Genomic DNA, 24,734 nt, shown 5'->3' on the forward strand with positions numbered 1-24,734 from the left:
ATTCCGAGCCTGATCGGGTCTTCCTAGGAGAAGGAATATCCTCCGTTGACCTTGAGAGCTTGTGATGGGCTAAGTTGGGACACCCCTACAGGGATTTGATCTTTCGAAAGCCATGCCCGTGGTTATGGGCAGATGGGAATTTGTTGATGTCCGGTTGTAGAAAACCTGAAGCTTAACCTAAATTAAAATGCATCAACCGCGTGTGTAGCCGTGATGGTCTCTTCTTGGCGGAGTCCGGGAAGTGAACACGGTGTTGGAGTTATGCTTGAATGTAGGTTGTTCTAGGATCACTTCTTGATCATAGTTTCTCGACCATGCCTTTGCCTTCTCTTCTCGCTCTCATTTGCGTATGTTAGCCACCAAATATGCTAGTTGCTTGCTGCAGCTCCACCTCATACCTTTTACCTACCCATAAGCTTAAATAGTCTTGATCGCGAGGGTGTGAGATTGTTGAGTCCCCATGACTCACAGATTCCTTCCAAAACCAGTTTGCAAGTGCTCGGTGATACCGTGCAGGTGACGCATATCGAGCTCAAGGAGAAGCTCGATGAAGATCGTGTTCGTTATGTTGTTCCGTTTCCAGTTGATCAGTAGTGGAGCCCAGTTGGGACGATCGGGGATCTGTGTAGCATTTGGGGTAGTCTTCTATTATTTTGGGTTCCGTAGTCAGACCTTGTGTGTATCTGGATGTTGTAATGTTATATTCATGTATTGTGTGAAGTGGCGATTGTAAGCCAACTATGTATCCCTTTCCCTTAGGTATTACATGGGTTGTGTGAAGATTACCTCACTTGCGACATTGCTTTCAATGCGGTTATGCCTCCAAGTCGTGCTTCGACACGTGGGAGATATAGCCACATCGAGGGCGTTACAAGTTGGTAATCAGAGCCTTCCCCGACTTAGGAGCCCCCTGCTTGATCGAATCGCTGGCTTTGTTGAGTCTAGAAAAATGTTTTGAGTCATTTAGGATTATATATATCGGAGAGTAAGAATTCTTTTTACTCCTCAGTCCCTTCGTCGCTCTGGTGAGGCCTCCTGACATAGAGTTTTGACTCTTCTCTTCTCAAATTTCACGAATTTTTTTTAGGATCACGCGGGTATCTTGGAATCGTTCCGATGGTTTTGTGACGAGAACATTGTTCTTCGTGCCTCCTGACATTTAGGGGTTGTGGCAGTGTCCCGGGGAGTTGAGCTCCGAGGTGTTGTCGTCACAATTTTATCGTTGCAGTTCTGGAATACCTGAGTTTCGCCGACATCGAAAATCTCTTTTATGTAGTTGTTGGAGAGATAACCTTGACGCCACCCAGTACTGGGGCGGGAGTTCGGGAGTATTGCCATAACTCGTATAACGGATGCTTTTTGAAGGTTGAGGTAAATGATTTCTGAAGGTTTCTTGGTTATGTGTTGAAGGATGGATACAGCTGGATGTAGGATTTGCTAGTTTTGGGTGAGATATTATGCTTCCCCTGTATCCCCAACACCTGATTGCATAACTAGAAAGTTTCGGGAGTTTATAAGTGGGAATTCAAGTATATCCTAGGATATCTTTCCGACAGATGTATGATATGAAATTGGTGTTCGACATCTAGTGGTCCGCCTATCCACGGTTGGTTTTACAGTGGTCTCATTGTGTCTTAAAGAGTCCTTGGTTATGCTGACTCGGGAACTGTAACGCCCACGATGCGGCTATATCTCCCACGTGTCGAAGCACGACTTAGAGGCATAACCGCATTGTAAGCAATGTCGCAAGTGAGGTAATCTTCACACAACCCATGTAATACATAAGGGAAAGAGATACATAGTTGGCTTACAATCGCCACTTCACGCAATACATGAATAAAACATTACATCAACCAGATACAATCAAGGTCTGGCTACAGAACCAAAATAAAAGAAGACTACCCCAAAAGCTACACAAATCCCCGATCGTCCCAACTGGGCTCCACTACTGATCGACTGAAACGAAACAACACAATGGACAAGATCTTCATCGAGCTCCACCTTGAGCTCGGTTGCGTCACCTACATGGTTTCATCGGCACCTGCAAACTGGTTTTGGAAGTATCTGTTAGTCATGGGGACTCAGCAATCTCACACCCTCGCGATCAAGACTATTTAAGCTTATAGGTAAGGTAAAGTTATGATGTGGAGCTGCAGCAAGCGACTAGCATATATGGTGGCTAACAAACGCAAATGAGAGCGAGAAGAGAAGGCAAAAGCACGGTCGAATAACTATGAACAAGAAGTGATCCTAGAACAACCTACGTCAAACATTACTCCAACACCGTGTTCACTTCCCGGACTCCGCCGAGAAGAGACCATCACGGTTACACACGCGGTTGATGTATTTTAATTAAGATCAACTTCAAGTTTTCTACAACCGGACATTAACAAATTCCCATCTGCCATAACCGCGGGCATGGCTTTCAAAAGTTCAAATCCCTGCAGGGGTGTCCCAACTTAGCCCATCACAAGCTCTCATCGTCAATGAAGGATATTCCTTCTCCCAAGACAATCCGATCAGACTCGGCATCCCGGTTACAAGACATCCTCGACAATGGTAAAAACAAGTCCAGCAAAGCCGCCCGATGCGCCGACAATCCCGATAGGAGTTGCACATATCTCGTTCTCAGGGAAACACCGGATAGGTCAAGCTACGAGTAAAAACAACCCTCAAGTTTCCCCGAGGTGGCCCCGCAGGCTGCCCGTTTCAGACCAACACTTAGAGAAGCACTGGCCGGGGGGGTTAAAATAAAGATGACCCTTGAGTCCGCGAAACCCAAGGGAAAAGGCTAGGTTGTTAGTGCAAATGGAAAAACCAAGGTTGGGCCTTGCTGGAGGAGTTTTATTCAAAGCGAACTGTCAAGGGGTTCCCATTATAACCCAACCGTGTAAGTGACGCAAAATCCGGGAACATAACACCGATATGACGGAAACTAGGGCGGCAAGAGTGGAACAAAACACCAGGCATAAGGCCGAGCCTTCCACCCTTTACCAAGTATATAGATGCATTAATTAAATAAGAGATATTGTGATATCCCAACAAAATATCCATGTTCCAACAAGGAACAAACTCCAATCTTCACCTGCAACTAACAACTCTATAAGAGGGGCTGAGCAAAGCGGTAACATAGCCAAACAACGGTTTGCTAGGACAAGGTGGGTTAGAGGCTTGGCTTAACAATATGGGAGGCATGATAAGCAAGTGGTAGGTATCGTAGCATAGGCATAGCAAAAGAGCGAGCAACTAGCAAGCACAGGTAGAAGTGATTTCGAGGGTATGGTCATCTTGCCTGAGATCCCGCAAGGAAGAAGAACGAGTCCATGAAGAAGATAAACGGACGTAGCCAACGTATCCTCACAAACGCAATGTTACCGGATTACCAAGAAGAAGTACACCGGAAAGAAAGCAAACAACATAGTGAACAAACATCACATAAGCATGGAACGATGTGCAAACAAGTATGATGCATGTCCGGTTTAATGAGGCATGACATGGCAAAGTGCACAAACAATCCTACAAATTAAGTGGAGCTCAATATGCAATGAGTTGCATATTGACGGAACACCACATGACTTATTTAGTTCTCTCTTGTTTAGGTACCCAACAATATTAAGTGTTGATTAACATGGAAAGGGGTGAAGCAAATGAAAACTACCTATTTAGGCAAGTTTAAATGAGGTCGGAACAACAAACAACAAGTCCGGAAAAAACCTCATATGAATATTTTAGGTTTGGTACTGATCTGCCCTAAACACAATTTTAGAGTTGTTAAACATGCAAAGTAAGGCCACCATGTTAAACTAGGCAAAATTCTACCCCATTTACATATAAAGTTTGTTAGGTTTGGAGCTACGGTTATTTAGTTATGAAATAAATCATTTTAGCAAGTTAATTAAGAAAGTTTGAACAAACAGCATGTTAAGCATTTTAAACATAGATGAAAGTTTGATAGTATTAAACTAGATGAAATTCTAAGAAAGTTTCATATATAAAGTTTTTCCATGTGATGCATAGTTTGTGACTTATTAAATGTATGAACATGAGGGTCTTTTCTGCAAAAGTGCTCTCTCTAGGATAAAGGAAAAATCGCAGACCTGAAAAAAAATAGGAACTGGGCCGAATCTGGCCGGCCCAACAAGAGAAAAAAACAAGAGGAGGGGGGGCTGGATCTGGGTGCTCACATTGGGCCTGCAGGGGCGCGCGGAGCTGGGCCTCGCGGGCGAAGGGAGCTGCGCCTGCGCGGCTGTGACCCAGCCGACGCTCGCGGTCAACGGGGACCAGATCGAGCTAGCGAAGCAGGGAAAGGGTCAACACCGGATGCATGACTGCAGCCTCCTCCTCTCGATAACAAGGCAGGAGCGGGACTAGGTGGCGCTAGGCGACGGGGATCCAGGCGGGACGACGTTCTCCGGCGAGGCAAGGTCCGGCGGGAGTCGCGGGCTCCAGATCCAGCGCTGGAGCGAGATGCAGGAGGTCGGCGCAGCGGGGCGCGGCACTTGCCACCGCGGATGGCAGAAGCACGGTGGTGCTGGCATCGAGTACATGGCGCGGCGGGGCGGCGACGAGTCTTGGCGGGAACGGCTCGAGGACGACGTTATCCGGGCGCGGGAGGCGAGGATGGCCGGCGCAAACTCCTCTGGGGCTTCCTGTTGCACGACCAGCAGCGCAGGTGAGAGAGGGACGAGAGAAAGAAGAGGAGTGGAGAGGTAGGGGCGTAGGGGTCCTGCTACAGGTGGTCGTCGGCAACGGGAAGGTCCTCGCCTGACGACGGCGGGGCTGCTGCTTGCCCTGGGTGAGCGGCTGGATGTGGGCATGTGGCTGGAGGCGACGCTGGATGCCTGTGCCTGGGGTTCGAGCAGAGAAGTTCGGTGGGGGGTGGATCGATGGGTGGATCGGGAAGGCAGGGGAGTATCCTGATTGGAGCGACGGGGAAAACGAGGTGGATCTCGCGGCTGGCGGCGGGAATGATTGGACAAGCTCCCTAGGATCTAGGGTTGGCCTAAATATATATAGCAATGAGATAAAGGGCTATTTGGACCCTTCGATTTAGATCGGACGGTCGAGATAAAAAGGTTGAGGAGTGCAAATAAAGAAACGGAGACGTTTGTAGATGTTAGGGGATGATCCGGACACAGCGGTAACCACTGTCCGGGTCGGGTCCAGGACAGATTTCGAACGCGCACGGGAGGAGGTCCGCGGACTGACGAGAGAGGTTAGGTAGGGCCTGGCGGTGAGAGGTAGAATGTATAGACGGTCTCGAGCTGAGAGAAGAGAAGAGAGAGAGCCCCGACGACTGTTTCCGGAGACCGAAAATGTCCGACGTTAGACCGGCTATAATGCCGCTATAGTTTAACAGTTGGGCTATCAAACAAACTCCGAATGCGATGAAACTTGAGAGGCGGTCTATCTACACTATAATAAGACCACACACCAACTTTCAACCCAATCCGAGAACATTTTCCGGCCACTTATAAAATAATATTTCGGGCATACCGCGGCCGCGTGCAAGTGTGTCTGGGCTCAGAACGGACAACGGAAAGAACTGGGGGAAACACGGACGGATGCAGGTTTTTAACATGATGATGCAATGCACATGATGACATGATAAGATGCAACACGCAAGCAAATTACATGGCAACATCATCGAATAACTGGAAGACACCTGGCGCAACGGTCTCGGGGCGTTACAACAGTCCACCACTACGAGAGGATCTCGTCCCGAGATCTAGAATGGCACCGGAGGGAAAACGGAAGAGAAAGAGAAGAGGTAAAACTAAGTTGCTTCTTTGACAAATGAGTGAAAGCAAAGAACCTTGAGAAGTTGAACAAATTGAAAGAAAGAATGCAACGAAGAAGAACAAAGTTGAAAACACTCCGGTAGGGAAGAGTAACAAGGAAGAACAAGTTCGGGCAGCACTCCGAATGAAAAGAAGGAGGATTGAATAAGAACTTGATAAGATGAGAAGATACTTGATGAAATCACAACACACTGCCTCCGAAACTATTAAAAGAATGGGACAAGGGGTAAGAAAGATCTCGGGCAGCACTCCGGTTGAGAAGGGAGGTAAAACTTGATAAGAGATAGAATTTGAAAAGAGGGCACGACACTCCGGTCAAATGGATAAGCACGACAAGAGCATGGTCCTGACAATCCGGGATGATGAGTGGAGAGAGCAACATCAAAAAGCCTCCAGGAGAAAAAAAATAGAAGATGGATCATTGAAATAAAAGAATGGAGAAGAAAATGCCAACTTCTGCCACAATTGAGTTTGAAAAGGCATCTTTAGAAGAAGGGTCGAACGGAATTGTTGAAAAAATCAACAATGAAAAGAGAGCTTGAAGTGGGCTTATGGAAAACTTCTCAAAACTATGAGGTGAAATTCTGCCACTAACGGAAAAAAAAGAATTGGATTGGTATGAACAAGGAGACGAGAAAGCTATTTCACCGGGAGGATAAAAGAAGAACTTCGGTCACTTATGAGCACCATAGATATCAACAATCCTTAGGGAAGGCTTTAGGTGAAACGTGACACAAGATAACTCCAACGAAGAGGTTGATGGATTTAAAATACCTCATTCTTGACAACATGTGAATCATGAAACATGAACTCAAATTATTAAGAATGACATAATACCACCTCCAATGATAAGGTAGAAAGAATTGCACTCCGGATAGCAAGATGAAGAAACTTGAGCTCCTTTGAAAAGAATCTTGATGAACACTTCGAGAAGGAATTAAATCCTTGATGAACCATCATGTAAAGCCTCCAAGAGAACTCCGGTAACAAAAGGATGATAGAAAGAAAGAGAAGTTGAAAACACGAGGTGAAGCCTTGTAATGATTTAGATGGATCTTCGCGACGATAAAATTGAGAGAGCTTGGAACTCCGAGAAAGAGAAGATAAAGCATCTCGAACCGAGAATGTGATATGATGAACCACTCCGAAAAGCAGTAATTGAATTTACTCAATGAAACATGAATAAAAATTACATTATGCTTATCCTTCACCAATTTAAATTGATGACAAGCAGCGGATTTGGTATACTACTTATTCTCGTAGAAAGGATTAAGATAGATATAACGCAAACTTGAGAAGGTCTTCAACGAACCACCGGTAAGATGAAACAACGAATGAATTAATATGATAACCATGGAAGAGAATCTTGAACGAACCACCGTAAGAATTGGAAATGAACAAAGTAAAGATAAAGGAACATAGGGAAGAATTAGAGAATGAATCAGGATACTTGAGGGAATTTGATACATGAGAATGAAGGGATCACGACTGATTAGATATCACTTGAATGATGCACCGGTAAGATTGTAGAATGATAACTGAAAGCTGAGAATGAAATAAACCTGAATTGATGGACTCCGGATAATCAAACTGAGAAGACTCTTCAATAGCTTCGGATGGGTGAAAAGAATTCTCACAATCCAAAAAAACAACTATGAGAGGATGGCATCGAACTAGAACTACGAATCTCTGAGAGAACGGATAAGATATGGAGGTAAAGCTCTTCTTCGGTCTTCAAATGTTGAGAGTGACGACGAGAAACACCACCAAGAATTATTAGGCACACCGGAATGAAGAATGGAAAGGTGGAGCCAACGATGAAAAGAATTTGAAAGATCTTGGAGAAATACATATGACTGATGATGAATCATTCTTATGTCAAACTTTGAAAGAATTTAGGCTAGCTCCGATATAATTAGAAGAGTCAGGTAAGATCCTGGGAAAAACCCTGTCGGTTAGGGCACACTCAAAAGAAACATGGTTGAACAATTAAAAGATAGATTGCGCCGGTTGAATTAAATGGCTTGGATAAGATAACAACCTCGAGATAGGTTGAACGGATCGAGAATGGAAATGTGAATCTTCTGAGATATCTTCAGCACTCCGGAACAATTGAATAGCGAGAAATGGATGATTAAAAGGTGCACCGGCATGAGAAAGCACTGAAACAAGGAAAGGATATGATCAACAATGCTTGAATTGAATCCACCGGAGAAGAAAATGAGAACAAAGAATGATGAACTAGTAGAACATCTTCATGAGAACCACCGGGTAAGAACATTGAAAGACAAGAATGAAAAGTCTTCACACCCATAAGATGGATACTCGATTAAGACATCTGAGTGCTTGAAGAAAAAGGGTGGGAGGGTGGGAAAACAAAAGCAATTTGGGACGGATTGAGCAACACCGTTGAGAAGAAATGATAATTGATCTTACTGATGTTGAAAAGATCGGATCCACTTGAAGAGAAACACACCGGTTGAAAAAGAATTAACAAGACAACCTCGATGATCAAGAGGGATTAGTATTCACATAGAAATATGAGAACACCGTTTAGGAAAGGTATGGAATCAACATTTGACTTCGAAGCAACTCGAATACCACAACTGAAAACAAAACAAGGATTGGCTTGCAGAATAAGCTGGAACAAACATATGATTGAGATTTTGTCCGAAGTTTTCGTGGTGGGGCCTACACGGGCTCGATCGTACAGCACCATCATGTACAAGGCAGTGCACATGACATACGAAGCATCCCCGAGTCAGCATAGCCAAGGACTCTTTAAGACACAATGAGACCACTGTAAAACCAACCGTGGATAGGCGGACCACTAGACGTCGAACCCCAATTTCATATCATACATCTGTCGAAAAGATATCCTAAGAGCTACTTGAATTCCCACTTCTAAACTCCCGAAACTTTCTGGTTATGCAATCAGGTGTTGGGGATACAGGGGAAGCATAATATCTCACCCAAAACTAACAAATCCTACATCCAGCTGTATCCATCCTTCAACACATAACCAAGAAACCTTCGGAAACCGTTTACCTCAACCTTCAAAAAGCATCCGTTATACGAGTTATGGCAATACTCCCGAACTCCCGCCCCAGTACTGGGTGGCGTCGAGGTTATCTCACCAACAACTGCATAAAAGAGATTTTTGATGTTGGCGAAACTCAGGTATTCCAGAATCTCAACGATAAAATTGTGACGACAACACCTCGGAGCTCAACTCCCCGGCAAACTGCCACAACCCCTAAATGTCAGGAGGCACCAAGAACAATGTTCTCGTCACAAAACCATCGGAACAATTCCAAGATACCCGCGTGATCCTAAAAAAATAGTGAAATTTGAGAAGAGAAGAGCCAAAACTCTACGTCAGGATGCCTCACCAGAGCGACAAAGGGACTGAGGAGTAAAAATAATCCTACTCTCCGATATATATAATCCTATAAGACAAAACATTTTTCTAGACTCAACAACGACGGCGATTCGATCAAGCAGGGGGCTCCTAAGGTCGGGGAAGGCTCTGATACCAACTTGTAATGCCCACGATGCGGCTATATCTCCCACGTGTCGAAGCACGACTTAGAGGAATAACCGCATTGTAAGCAATGTCTCAAGTGAGGTAATCTTCACACAACTCATGTAATACATAAGGGAAAGAGATACATAGTTGGCTTACAATCACCACTTCACGCAATACATGAATAAAACATTACATCAACTAGATACAATCAAGGTCTGGCTACGGAACCAAAATAAAAGAAGACTTCCCCAAAAGCTACACAGATCCCCGATCGTCCCAACTAGGCTCCACTACTGATCGACTGAAACGAAACAACACAATGGACAAGATCTTCATCGAGCTCCGCCTTGAGCTCGGTTGCGTCACCTGCATGGTTTCATCGGCACCTGCAAACTGGTTTTGGAAGTATCTGTGAGTCATGGGGACTCAGCAATCTCACACCCTCGTGATCAAGACTATTTAAGCTTATAGGTAAGGTAAAGGTATGATGTGGAGCTGCAGCAAGCGACTAGCATATATGCTAGCTAACAAACGCAAATGAGAGCGAGAAGAGAAGGCAAAAGCACGGTCGAACAACTATGATCAAGAAGTGATCCTAGAACAACCTACGTCAAACATTACTCCAACACCGTGTTCCCTTCCCGGACTCTGCCGAGAAGAGACCATGACGGTTACACACGCGGTTGATGTATTTTAATTAAGATCAACTTAAGGTTTTCTACAACTGGACATTAACAAATTCCCATCTGCTCATAACCGTGGGCACGGCTTTTGAAAGTTCAAATCCCTGCAGGGGTGTCCCAACTTAGCCCATCACTAGCTCTCACGGTCAACGAAGGATATTCCTTCTCCCAAGACAATCCGATCAGACTCGGCATCCCGGTTACAAGACATCCTCGACAATGGTAAAAACTAGTCCAGCAAAGCCGCCCGATGCGCCGACAATCCCGATAGGAGCTGCACATATCTGGCCGGCCCAACAAGAGAAAAAAACAAGAGGAGGGGGCGCTGGATCTGGGTGCTCACATTGGGCCTGCAGGGGCGCGCGGAGCTGGGCCTCGCGGGCGAAGGGAGCTGCGCCTGCGCGGCTGTGACCCAGCCGACGCTTGCGGTCAACGGGGACCAGATCGAGCTAGCGAAGCAGGGAAAGGGTCAACACCGGATGCACGACTGCAGCCTCCTCCTCTCGACAACAAGGCAGGAGCGGGACTTGGTGGCGCTAGGCGATGGGGATCCAGTCGGGACGGCGTTCTCCAGCGAGGCAAGGTCCGACGGGAGTCGCGGGCTCCAGATCCAGCGCTGGAGCGAGATGCAGGAGGTTAGCGCAGCGGGGCGCTGCACTTGCCGCCGCGGATGGCAGAAGCACGGTGGCGCTGGCATCGAGTACATGGCGCGGCGGGGCGGCGACGAGTCTTGGCGGGAACGGCTCGAGGACGAGGTTGTCCGGGCGCGGGAGGCGAGGATGGCCGGCGCAAACTCCTCTGGGGCTTCCTGTTGCACGACCAGCCGCGCAGGTGAGAGAGGGAGGAGAGAAAGAAGAGGAGTGGAGAGGCAGGGGCGCAGGGGTCCTGCTACATGTGGTCGTCGGCGACGGGAAGGTCCTCGCCTGACGACGGTGGGGCTGCTGCTTGCTCTGGGTGAGCGGCTGGATGTGGGCATGTGGCTGGAGGCGACACTGGATGCCTGTGCCTGGGGTTCGAGCAGAGAAGTTCGGTGGGGGGTGGATCGATGGGTGGATCGGGAAGGCAGAGGAGTATCCTGATTGGAGCGATGGGGAAAACGAGGTGGATCTCGCGGCTGGCGGCGGGAATGATGGGACAAGCTCCCTAGGATCTAGGGTTGGCCTAAATATATATAGCAATGAGATAAAAGGCTATTTGGACCCTCTGATTTAGATCGGACGGTCGAGATAAAAAGGTTGGGGAGTGCAAATAAAGAAATGGAGACGTTTTGTAGATGCTAGGGGATGATCCGGACACAGCGGTAACAACTGTCCGGGTCGGGTCCGGGACAGATTTCGGACGCGCGCGGGAGGAGGTCCGCAGACTGACGAGAGAGGTTAGGTAGGGCCTGGCGGTGAGAGGTAGACTGTATAGACGGTCTCGAGTTGAGAGAAGAGAAGAGAGAGAGCCCCGACGACTGTTTCCGGAGACCGAAAACGTCCGACGTTAGACCGGCTATAATGCCGCTATAGTTTAACGGTTGGGCTATCAAACGAACTCCGAATGAGATGAAACTTGACAGGCGGTCTATCTACACTATAATAAGACCACACGCCAAATTTCAACCCTATCCGAGAACATTTTCTGGCCACTTATAAAATAATAATTCGGACATGCCGCGGGCACGTGCAAGTGTGTCTGGGCTCAGAACGGACAACGGAAAGAACTGGGGGAAACCCGGACGGATGCAGGTTTTTAACACGATGATGCAATGCACATGATGACATGATGAGATGCAACACGCAAGCAAATGACATGGCAATAGCATCGAATAACTGGAAGACACCTGGCGCAACAGTCTTAGGGCGTTACAGGGACGCTTCGTATGTCATGTGCACTACCTTGTACATGATGGTGATGTACGATCGAGCCCGTGTGGGCCCCACCACGAAAACTTCAGACGAAATCTCTATCTTATGTTTGTTCCGGCTTTTTCTGCAAGCCAATCCTCTGTTTTTGTTTTGAGTTGTGGTATTTGAGTTGCTTCAATGTCAAGTGTTGATTCCATACCTTTTCTAAGCGGTGTTCTCATATGCCTATGTGAATACTAATCCTTCTTGATCATTGAGGTTCTCATGTTAATTCTTTTTCAACCGGCGTGTTTCTTTTCAAGTGGATCCGATCATTTCAACATCAGCAAGATCAATTATCAGTTCTTCTCAACGTTGTTTGTTTCATCCGTACCAAGTTGCCTTTGTTTTCCCGCCCTCCCACCCTTTTTCTTCAAGGACTCAGTTTTCTTAATCAAGTATCCATCTTATGGATGTGAAGACTCTTCATTCTTGTCTTTCAATGTTCTTATCCGATGATTCTAAGAAAGATTCTAATGGAGCTTCAAGTTTATCATTCTTCGTTCTCTTTTCTTCTCCGGTGGATTCAAGTCAAGCTTTGTTGATCATACCCTTTCCTCATTGCAATGTTTCTCATATCGGTGCACCTCATAATCATTCACTTCTCGCTATTCATTTGTTCCGGAGTGCTGAAGATATCACAGAAGATTCGTGTTTTCCACTCTGCTTTCGTTCAAGCTCTTTCGAGATTGGTATCTCATTCAAGCCATTTAATTCAACCAGTGCAATCTCACTTTTCAAGCAATCTTTTCAACTGTGTTTCTTTTAAGTGGGCCCTAACCCACATGCCTTTTTCCAGGATCTTACCTGACTCTTCTTATTTTACCGGAGCTATTCTCAAATCTTTCAAAGTGTGACGTAAGAATGATTTATCGTCAGTCATATGTCTTTCTTCAAGATCTTTCAAATTCTTTTCATCGTCGGTTCAAACTTTCTAATTTTCATTCCGGAGTGTCTCAACAATTCATGGTGGTGTTTCTCATCGTCATTCTCTACATTTGAAGACCGAAGAAGTGTTTCCTCTAAATCTTGTGCCTTCTCTCGAGGATTCTCAGTTCAAGCGTGATGCCATCCTCTCATAATTGTTTTGATTGTGAGAATTCTTTTCACCTATCCGGAGCAATTCAAGATTATTTTAAATTTGATTCTCCAAAGGCCATCTTTTCAAATATTAATCATTCTGAGCTTTCAGCTATCATTCTACAAATCTTATCGGTGCTTCATTCAAGTATTCTCTAATCATCTCGGAATCTCTTCGTTCACTGGCATCTAAATTCTCTCAAGTATCTTCATTCTTTTTTTATAATTCTTCCCGGTGTTTCTTTATCTTTTCTTTGTCCATTTTCAATTCTTACAGAGGTTCTTCAAAAAATTCTTCTTCCTTCATTTATCATATCAATGTATTCGTTGTTTTTCAATCCTACTGGTGGATCATTGAAGACCGTCTTAAGTTTTGCTCCATATCTATCTTAATCCTCTCTACGAGAATAAGTAGTATGCCAAATCCGTTGCTTATCATCAATTAAATTGGTGAAGGATACACATAACATAATTCTTATTCTTGTTTCATCCATATGTTAATCTTTTCTTCTGGAGTTGGTTCACGTTGATTAAATTCTTGGTTTCAATTGTTCATCTTCTCTTTTTCCCGGAGTTCCAACCTCTTCAATTATATCACCACGGAGATTCATCTAAATCGTTACAAGGATTCACCTTGTGTTTTCAACTTCTCTTTCCTTTCGTTTGATCATTCTTTTGTTTACCGGAGTTCTTCATGAAGGTTCTACTTGTTGGTTCATCAAGTATTTAATTCCTTCTCGAAGTGATCATCAAGATTCTTTTCAGAGGAGTTCATGCATTCTTCATCTTGCAATCCGGAGTGCAATTCGTTCACGCATCACTTTTGAGGTGGTGTTATGTCATTGTTGATAATTTCCCTTCGTGTTTCATGGGTCACAAGTTTTTCAAGAGTGACATATTTAAATCCATCATTTTCTCTTCGCTCAAGTCATCTTTTCAACCCATCAATTTCTTAGAGCATGAGCTCTTCTCAATCCATCAACCTCTTCGTTGGAGTTATCTTGGGTTATTTTTCACCTAAAGCTTTCCCTAAGGATTGTTGCTATTTATGGTGCTTATAAATGACCCAAGTTCTTCTTTTATCCTCCCGGTGAAATAAGTTTCTCATCTCCTTGTTCATATCTATCCAATCTATTGTTTCCGTTAGTGGCAGAATTTCACCTCATAATTTTGGGATGTTTTCCATAAGCCCACAACAAGCTTACTCTTTTCGTTGCTGGTTTTTCCAACAACTCCGTTCGACCCTTCTCCTAAATATGATTTTTCAAGCTCATTTGAGGTAGAAGATGTTGTTTTCTCCTCTATTCTTTTGATTCCATTCTTTTATCTCTTCCGGAGGCATTGTGGTGTTGCTCTCTTCACTCATCTTCTCGGATTGTCCAGACTATGTTCTTTCCTTTGCTTATCCATTCAACCGGACTGTTGTGTCATTCCTTCAATCTCTTTTCATCTTATCAAGTTTCCTTCTCTTTTGTACAGGAGTGTTGTCCAAATTATATTATTCTTATTCTTCTCTATCTATTTCAACAGAAGTGTCGTGTCCTTCATTCAAGTTCTCTCATCTTATCAAGTTATACATCCCTTTTCAACCGGAGTGTTGCCCGAATTGGTTCTTCCTTGTTTCTCTTTTATAACGGAGTGTTGGCAACTTTGTTCATCTTCTTTCAAGCCGTCCAACCTATCAAGGTTCTTTGGTTTCACTCGTTTGTCAAAGAAGCAACTTAGTTTTACCTCTTATCTCCTCTTCTGTTTTCCCCTCCGGTGCCATTCTAGATCTCGGAATGAGATCCTCTCGTAGTGGTGGAGTGTTGTGACGCCCCGAGACCGTTGCGCCAGGTGTCTTCCAGTTATTCGCTGTTGTTGCCTTGTCATTTGCTTGCGTGTTGCATCTTGCCATGTCATCATCCGCATTGCATCATCATGTTTCTAAAACTTGCATCCGTCCGGGTTTCCCCAGTTTCGTCTGTTGTCCGTTCTGAGCTCAGACACACTTGCACGCGCCCGCGGCACGTCCGAAATATTATTTTTTAAGTGGCCAAAAAATGTTCTCGGAATGGGTTGAAAGTTGGCATGTGGTGTTGTTATGTTATAGGTAGGCCGCCTGCCAAGTTTCATCGCATTCGGAGTTCATTTGATAGCCCAATGGATAACTATAGCGACATTATAGTCGGTCTAACGTCGGACGTTTTCGGTCTCCGAAAACAGTCGCCGGCATTTCTCTCTTCTCTTTTCTCAGCCTGAGGCCTTCCGCACAGTCCACTACCTACCGCCAGGCCCAACCTAACCTCTCTCATCAGCCCGCGGCCCTCCTCCCGCGCGCGTCCGAAATCGGTCCCAGACCCGACCCAGACAGTCGTCACCGTTGGATCCGGAACATCCCCAAACATCTACAAAATATCACCGTTTTATTATTTGGACTCCCTAGCTATTTTATTCGCGATTGTCCGATTGCGATCGGAGGGTCCAACCACAATCCTATTTCCATATATATAGTCAAACCCTTACCAAATCAAGCCAACCCTAATTTCTAGGGGGTTTGTCCCATCGCCGCCGCCACTCCACCAAATCCCTCTCGGGATCCATCCCCTCCTCGATTTCACACACCAGCCAATCAAAATCTAATCCCTCCCGATCCACCCATTCCACCAGCAACCAGAGGAGCCTGAGCCATCCTGCAGCTGCCTCCTCCAACCTTGCGACCCCATTGCCCTGGCAAACCTCGCAGCCACCTCCAGCAGGACCGCGCCCTTCCTCCCTTCTCTCTCTTACTTCGTCTTGTTCCCTCTATCAGTTCTCTCTATCTCTTATGTCTTCAGGTTACAGCAGCGCCATCACCTCCAATCATGGCGCCGCCAGCCATGGAAGTCCACCACCGTGTCACCCCGTGCCGTCCCAGAGCCTCCTTCCCTGTTGACCGCGCCCATCACCGCAAAGTCGTGGTCCCGTTCCCGCCGTCCGCTACCCTGTTCGAGTGCCCGCGTGGACCTCCTGCACCAAGTCAACCTGGCCGATCCGGTCTCTTGCCGTCCCCGCCGCCGAGTTCCCCTGCTTCGTGCCTCTGCTCGCGCCGCTTCCAGATCGAATGAGCGAGACGACCAATCGCGTTGACCGTGTCTTCCTCTTCGCTAGGCCCAGCGCGCCTCCTTCCGTGCCAGATCGCAGCCCAACAGATCCACCTCACTACCGAATGGGCCTTGGCCCATGGTGAGCAGCCCCCAAGCGCCCCCTCCTTTTTTTTCTTACTACTGGGCCAGTTCAGATTCGGCCCAGTGAATGTTTTTTTTGGTTCTGCGAATTTAGCTAATTTCCAGGGATTTGCAGATTTGCAGAAAAACCCCTAGCCTTCATGCATTTAATATCTCACAAACTAAGCATCAGATGTAAAAACTTTGTATATGAAACTTGCTTAGAATTTTGTGTGGTTTAATAATTTGCAACTTTCATCCACATTTAAAATGTTTAAAATGCTGTTTGGTTAAATTTGCCCCTATGCCATGTTAAAATGATTTATTTCATAACTAAATAACCGTAGCTCCAAACTTAACAAACTTTATATGTAAATGGGGTAGAATTTTGCCTAGTTTAACATGGTGACATTTATTTGCATGTTTAATAACTCTAAAATATGGTTTAGGGCAGAACAGTACCAAATCTATAATATGCTCATTAGGAGTTTCCGGACTTGTTGTTTTGTTGTTCCGGCCTCATTTAAACTTGCCTAGATAGATAGTTTCATTATGATTCACCTCTTGCCATGATAACAACATTTAATATTGTTGAGTACATAAACAAGATCGAACTAAATAAGTCACGTGGTGTTTCATCAATATGCAACGGAGTTGCATATTGAGCTCCACTTAATTTGTAGGATTGCTTGTGCATATTGCCATGCCATGCCTCATTGAACCGGACATGCATCATACTTGGATGTGCATCATGCCATGATTTTGTGATGGTTGTTTACTATGTTGTTTGCCTCTTTCCGGTGTTGCTTCTTCGGGTTGGTTCTGATAACGTCGTGTTTGTGAGGATCCGTTGGCTACGTCCGTTTATCTTCTTCATGGACTCGTTCTTCTTCCTTGTAGGATCTCAGGCAAGATGACCATACCCTCGAAATCACTTCTATCTTTGCTTGCTAGTTGCTCGCTCTTTTCCTTTGCCTATGCCGCGATACCTACCACTTGCTATATCATGCCTCCCATTTTGCTAAGCCAAGCCTCTAACCCACCTTGTCCTAGCAAACCGTTGTTTGGCTATGTTACCGCTTTGCTCAGCCCCTCTTATAGCGTTGTTAGTTGCAGGTGAAGATTGGAGTTTGTTCCTTGTTGGAACATGGATATTTTGTTGGGATATCACAATATCTCTTATTTAATTAATGCATCTATATACTTGGTAAAGGGTGGAAGGCTCGGCCTTATGCCCGGTGTTTTGTTCCACTCTTGCCGCCCTAGTTATCGTCATACCGGTGTTATGTTCCTTGATTTTGCGTTCCTTATGCGGTTGGGTTATAATGGGAACCCCTTGATAGTTCGCCTTGACTAAAACTCCTCCAGCAAGGCCCGACCTTGGTTTTACCATATGCCACCTAAGCCTTTTGCCCTTGGATTCTGCAGACTAAAGGGTCATCTTTATTTTAAACCCCCCGGGCCAGTGCTCTTCTGAGTGTTGGTCCAACTTGTCAGCCGCCGGTGGCCACCAGGGGCAACTTTGGGCTGGCCTACCGGAAGTTTGGACAATCCGGTGTGCCCTGAGAACGAGATATGTGCAGCTCCTATCGGGATTTGTCGGCACATTCGGGTGGCTTTGCTGGTTTAGTTTTACCATTGTCAAGATGTCTTGTAACCGGGATTCCGAGCCTGATCGGGTCTTCCTAGGAGAAGGAATATCCTTCGTTGACCATGAGAGCTTGTGATGGGCTAAGTTGGGACACCCTGCAGGGATTTGATCTTTCGAAAGCCGTGCCCGCGGTTATGGGCAGATGGGAATTTGTTGATGTCCGGTTGTAGAAAACCTGAAGCTTAACCTAAATTAAAATGCATCAACCGCGTGTGTAGCCGTGATGGTCTCTTCTCGGCAGAGTCCGGGAAGTGAACACGGTGTTGGAGTTATGCTTGAATGTAGGTTGTTCTAGGATCACTTCTTGATCATAGTTTCTCGACCGTGCCTTTGCCTTCTCTTCTCGCTCTCATTTGCGTATGTTAGCCACCAAATATGCTAGTTGCTTGCTGCAGCTCCACCTCATACCTTTTACCTACCCATAAGCTTAAATAGTCTTGATCGCGAGGGTGTGAGATTATTGAGTCCCCGTGACTCACAGATTCCTTCCAAAACCAGTTTGCAGGTGCTCGATGATACCGTGCAGGTGATCCATATCGACCTCAAGGAGAAGCTCGATGAAGATCGTGTTTGTTATGTTGTTCCGTTTCCAGTTGATCAATAGTGGAGCCCAGTTGGGACGATCGGGGATCTGTGTAGCATTTGGGGTAGTCTTCTATTATTTTGGGTTTCGTAGTCGGACCTTGTGTGTATCTGGATGTTGTAATGTTATATTCATGTATTGTGTGAAGTGGCGATTGTAAGCCAACTATGTATCCCTTTCCCTTATGTATTACATGGGTTGTGTGAAGATTACCTCACTTGCGACATTGCTTTCAATGCGGTTATGCCTCCAAGTCGTGCTTCGGCACATGGGAGATATAGCCGCATCGAGGGCGTTACACCCACCAAGAGAAGGAGGGAGGAACCCTAGTTTCTCTCCTCTGTGGCGCCTCCCAGAGATGAAGCAGGCACTCGTTCAGATCTGAAAAAGGGGGGCGAGAACGGGGTTGCGGTGTATTAGTACCTGGGGAACGGGCCGAAACCCTAGCTTCTGGTGGATCCGGGCGGTCGGTGTCTGCAGCTCCCACGTGTCGAAGATCCGGGCCATGGCGGCCGGGGCCATGCCCGAGCACTCCTAGCCCCGCATCCGGTCATGGTGGTGGTCTGGGAGGACCGTGCATGATCACCTCTTCCTTGTCCCTGTGTACCGCAGCCCCTCCCTTCTGGTCTGTGGGGTCCGTGTGCCCCGCCGCCTCGTCAGTGCTCGCCAGAGCGCCGCGTGATGAGCCAATCACCGGCAGTCGGTCGCAGATCCTGGTGAACTGGCATGGGAAGGAGACGAAGCACCCCACGTCGATCCATTCCCCCTCATGTACGTAGCGCATGTCCACCGTACATCCGCGAGAATCGAGGAGGACGAGCCGCTGGATGTCACAGTGCAGGAAGATTTCACCATCGTGGAACGTGGCGGTGCGGCGAACCAGGTCGGCCGCGTACGCCACCCGCCACCGTGTGTCGCACGTCATGTTCGCCTTCGTCAAACCTCGGGTTTCTTGCTGATGCCTCTTTCCCTTCACCCCTCGCAGCGTTGCTCTGGAGGATATCCTTGGATACTTAGATTGTTGATCGCCATCTTCAGTTCCAGCCAATAGAATTATTCAGACATGGTTACATTGCGCACTCTTAACAGACATGGTTTTGAGATTATGAAACTCCCGAATACCAGAGGAACACCTTGTGTGCTATCAAACGTCACAACATAAGTGGGTGATTATAAAGATGCTCTACATGTGTCTCCAATTGTGTTTGTTCAGTTGGCATAGATCGAGATTAGGATTTGTCACTCTGTCTATCGGAGAGGTATCTCTGGGCCCTCTTGGTAATGCACATCACTATAAGCCTAGCAAGCAATGTGACTAATGAGTTAGATGCGGGATGATGGATTATGGAACAAGTAAAAAGACTTGCCGGTAACGAGATTGAACTAGGTATTGAGATACTGACGATCGAATCTCGGGCAAGTAACATACCGATGACAAAGGGAACAACGTATGTTGTTATGTGGTTTGACCGATAAAGATCTTCCTAGAATATGTAGGAACCAATATGAGCATCCAGGTTCTGCTATTGGTTATTCACCGGAGATGAGTCTCGTTCATGTCTACATAGTTCTCAAACCCGTAGGGTCCGCACGCTTAATGTTCTGTGATGATTTGTATTATGAGTTATGTGATTTGATGACCGAAGTTTGTTCGGAGTCCCGGATGAGATCGGGGACATGACGAGGAGTCTCAAAATGGTCAAGACGTAAAGATCGATATATTGGAAGGTTATATTCGGACATCGGAAAGGTTCCGAGTGATTCGGGTATTTTTTTGGAGTACCGGAGAGTTACGGGAATTCGTATTGGGCCTTAATGGGCCATACAGGAAAGGAGAGAAAGGCCTCAAGGATGTCCGTGCCCCTTCGCCATGGACTGGTCCGAATTGGACTAGGTAAAGGGGGTGCCCCCTTCCTTCCTTCTGCTTCTCCCTTCCCTTTTTCCTATTCCATGTGGGAGGTGGAATCCTACTAGGACTAGGGAGTCCTAGTAGGACTCCACACTTTGGGCGCGCCCTATGAGGGCTGGCCTCCTCCTCCCTCCATTCTTTATATATGTGGCCAAGGGCACCCCATAGACACACAAGTTGATCATTGATCCCTTAGCCGTGTGCGGTGCCCCCCTCCACCATAATCCACCTCGGTCATATTGTAGCGGTGCTTAGAGGAAGCCCTATTCCGGTAGCATCGTCATCACCGTCATCACGCCATCGTGCTGACGAAGCCCTCCCTCGACACTTAGCTGGATCGAGAGTTCGTGGGATGTCACCGAGCTGAACGTGTGCAGATCGCGGAGGTGCTGTATTTTCGGTACTAGGATCGGTCGGATCATGAAGACGTACAACTACATCAACCACGTTGTCATAACGCTTCCGCTTACGGTCTACGAGGGTACGTGGACAACACACTTCCCCTCTCGTTGCTATGCATCACCATGATAGATCTTGCGTGTGCGTAGGAATTTTTTTAAATTACTGCGTTCCCCAAGAGGCCCTGATGAGGACATCAATACCATTGTTACACCCACAGCCCCTACTACTATACATATTGGACCAATAACTAGAGCTCGCGCACGCCAATTAAATTATCAGGTATTTTTGTTTCTTGGTAATGATTCTAATGTTCATGAGAATATGATGTTGCCTAAATTGGATACATTTGTTTTGCTTACAAATGAAGGGCCTGGCATGGATAAGAGGGATGAACACTGGAGCAAGACCAAGCATGGAGATGATGGCATGCTCAAGGGGATCAAGAACGGAGTTACAAGTGATGATTTCAGGACATTGAAGCCACCATAAGGAGTGCATGAAGCCTTGGAAGAAATATACAAGATACCACTTCATAAATTTCGTCTAGAGGCTATTCTAAGTGCTGCGTCACCTTATTATTGGGCCAGGCCCATGTATTTTCGAAATACTTCAGTATGGGTTGTTTTTAGAGTCCGTATGTGTGGGGAAACAAGAGTTAGGGTTAGTTTCAGACCCCTCCTCCAAGGGCCACGAAATTCCCCCCTCTTCCTCCATATATACAGCCCTTAGGGCGTCGTTTAGACTTCGGGTTTTGTTTAGATTCAAAGTTTGCCATAACTGCAACTTCGCGTACTTCGTTTGTGTCCAACGACTAGACCAAGACGTCATCCCACCTTCATTAATAAAGCTTTCCACTTTTATTCGCAGTATCCATATTGCAATCTCAGTTTCTTGCTTGTTCTTTGCTTGCTCGCGGGAAATAGACCTTCGTGGTCAGGTTGATCGTGCTCCAGCGTGGTCAATAACCCTCAGAAGTTGGTTTAGGGATTGCTAATGCGCGATGTCTTCGCACGTTCGTAGTCGGATCGTCAAAGTCGACTCCCACAGAAAATGATATCTATCTCATCGAAACATCGGGACACGTTTGCCTCTATCAAGTGGTATCAGATTTTCAGGTTGCTCGGTGAGATTTTACAGTTTTTCGTAGTTTAGATCAAGTCTGTTCTTCATACCTATAGTCCACGAAAAAGCCAAAAAAATAGGGTTAGTTCATCATATCCGAACCAATCTGAGCCTTTGCATAGTCTGTTCAGTATTTTGCTTTGTTGAATTTGCGGTCGCATCATCGTGTCTAGTTGCTGGTCTTAGAGTCTAGTCTTTTAGAGTTTCGAGTTCTGGTCATAAGTTGTCACGCTGCCGCCGCACCATCATCATCGCCCCTGCCATATACCACCACCAATCTGTATCCATATACCACCACCAATCCGTATCCATATACTACAAACGCTGCCATATCCTACCACCATATATCCACCACCAGTCCGAGTTCCTTTCATATTAGGTTTGTTTTTGAGATCCGTCTAATCTCCGATTCGTGTTTCCTTGCCTGAGTAGGTTTCGGAAAAAAAAAGAGTCTGGAGACGCCCGAGCAGTTTTTAGGCCAAAATTTTCACAGGCAATTTTTTCCCTATCCTATGTTGAGGCTTTTCGGAGTCTTTTGAGCCACGTGCCATCATAGTGATTTTTTGTCGCACTTTTTCATGGTCACTGCCCTAATTTCTGAAAAAAAAAGTCAAAAAAATTCATGCCCATCCTGTCAGTTTGACCTCGGAAGAGTTTGAGACACTCGCCATTATAGTGATTTTTCGCAAAAAAAAGAGGAGCGCAAAAAAGAAAAGAAAAAAGAGGAGCGCCAAAAAAACAGAGCGAAACAAAATCCAAAGTGTGCTTTTCCCTTGTTTATGTGCAGCGCCATGATTTTGTTAGTGTTCTAGGCTTGCGTCTCTAGCACGGTCTAGCCTAGGACCAGCACAATACCGTCGTTGAGCGTTTATTCAACTTTGCATCTCTGAATTGATTATTGCTGGCCCTTTTTGCTACCATATTATAAGCCTTCCCAGCTCCGCATACATCTACGTCGTGCGTTTGACTCTCCCTGGTAATCGCTCTATCCAAGCTTCGAGAGTTTTGACTACGACGGTTGCCAATCACCGCCTGCTGCTGGGTAAGAACTGGTAAGAAATTGATATTTGCTTAACGGATTTGTGACACCCACCACCACCTCTTGTTAGTAGTCTGTAGGATCATATTCTTGTGTGTTTCTATTGCTGCTAATCATGGCAGGATCACAAGCCGACGAGACTGACTGGGAGAACATGATGAATAAGGAGTTGCATGATAAATTTCAGCAAATGATGAGTGGACAGGTGCAAGATGTGCTAAACAGATTTGAAGAGGCCATGGAGAAGATAGATGGCATGGAAAAGACGTTCGATACAAAGCTCGATAACAAGTTTAATGAATTGCTAGCTCGTCTTCCACCACCACCACCGGCTGCACCTAACGCACCTCTACAAGAACAACAACAACGACTACCTCCACGTTGCGAAATAGCCCTCCACTGAGCGAGTCGTGTCCCTCTTGCGCCTGGCCAAACTGTTGGTGCTGCTGTTGATACTTCTGTGGCTCCTGCTGCTGATGCGGAGGAGGATGATTATGCGGGAGATTACGAGGATGAGGTTGATCAAAATCAGAACTACGTGCAACCACCAGCACCACAACCACCAGGTCGTCCACATGCAAATAATGGCAATGGTAGGGCTCCCCCTCAGGTATGAGATCATGACCATCTCCCTAAACTAAAATTGAATATTCCACCATTTGAGGGTAGATATGTTCCTGATATATATCTTACTTGGGAGTTAGAAACTGAACAACGATTTACATGTTTACAATATCCTCGGGAGAGACATGTTCCTGCTGCTGTTTGTGCTTTTACTAGCTTTGCATGTGTTTGGTGGTCTGAACATTGTAGATTATATCCTAGTCCAGCTACTTGGGCTGCTTTAAAAACTGCTATGCATACTCGTTGGGTTCCACCATATTATCAACATGAATTATTTCAAAAATTGTAGCGTTTAAGACAAGGAAAAAATTATGTAGAAGAATATTATCAGGAATTACAAACTGGCATGATTAGATATGGTATTGTTGAGGAGAATGAAGCTATGCTTGCACATTTTATGGGTGGATTAAATAGAGAGATTCAGACCATTCTAGAATATAAGGAGTATAATAATATCACTCGTTTATTCCATCTTGCTTGTAAAGCTGAACGTGAAGTGCAGGATCAACAGGCTTTGGTGCGAACTAACTTTTCTGCAGGTCGATCTTCCTCATGGACACCACGTGCATCCTCTACTTCCACTACACCAGCACCTCCATCAGGTGCCACCTCCAGCCGTGATACAAGAAAGCAGGCACAACCACTACTATCCGCCAAGAGCACACCTGTCGGGCATGCGCAGAGCTCTTCTTCTTCTATGGCATCAATAGGGCACACAAGTGATATTATTTGTCTTCATTGTAAGGGAAGAGGACATTTTGCGAGAGAATGCAAATCTCAGCGTGTGATGGTTGCTACTGAGGATGGTGGGTATGAGTTCGCTAGTGACAATGATGAGGAGACTTTGGCTCTTATTACACATGAAAAACACGGTGGAGATGATTCTGATCATGAGACGCAATACATGGCTACTTAAGATGCTGACAGGTATGAATGTTTAGTTGCTCAAAGTGTTTTGAGTGTGCAGGTTACACAAGCTGAGGAAAATCAGAGGCATAATTTGTTCCATACAAAGGGAGTTGTGAAGGAACGTTCTGTTCGCGTCATCATAGATGGAGGGAGCTGCAACAACTTGGCTAGAATGGAGATGGTGGAGAAGCTATCTCTCACCACAAGACCACATCCACATCCTTACTACATCCAATGGTTCAACAACAGCGGCAAGGTTAAGGTAACACGTACTATTCATGTGCATTTTAGTATCTCTACATATGCTGATTATGTTGATTGTGATGTG

Source organism: Triticum urartu, chromosome 1, assembly GCF_003073215.2.
Source record: "Triticum urartu cultivar G1812 chromosome 1, Tu2.1, whole genome shotgun sequence".
Taxonomy (NCBI): domain Eukaryota; kingdom Viridiplantae; phylum Streptophyta; class Magnoliopsida; order Poales; family Poaceae; genus Triticum; species Triticum urartu.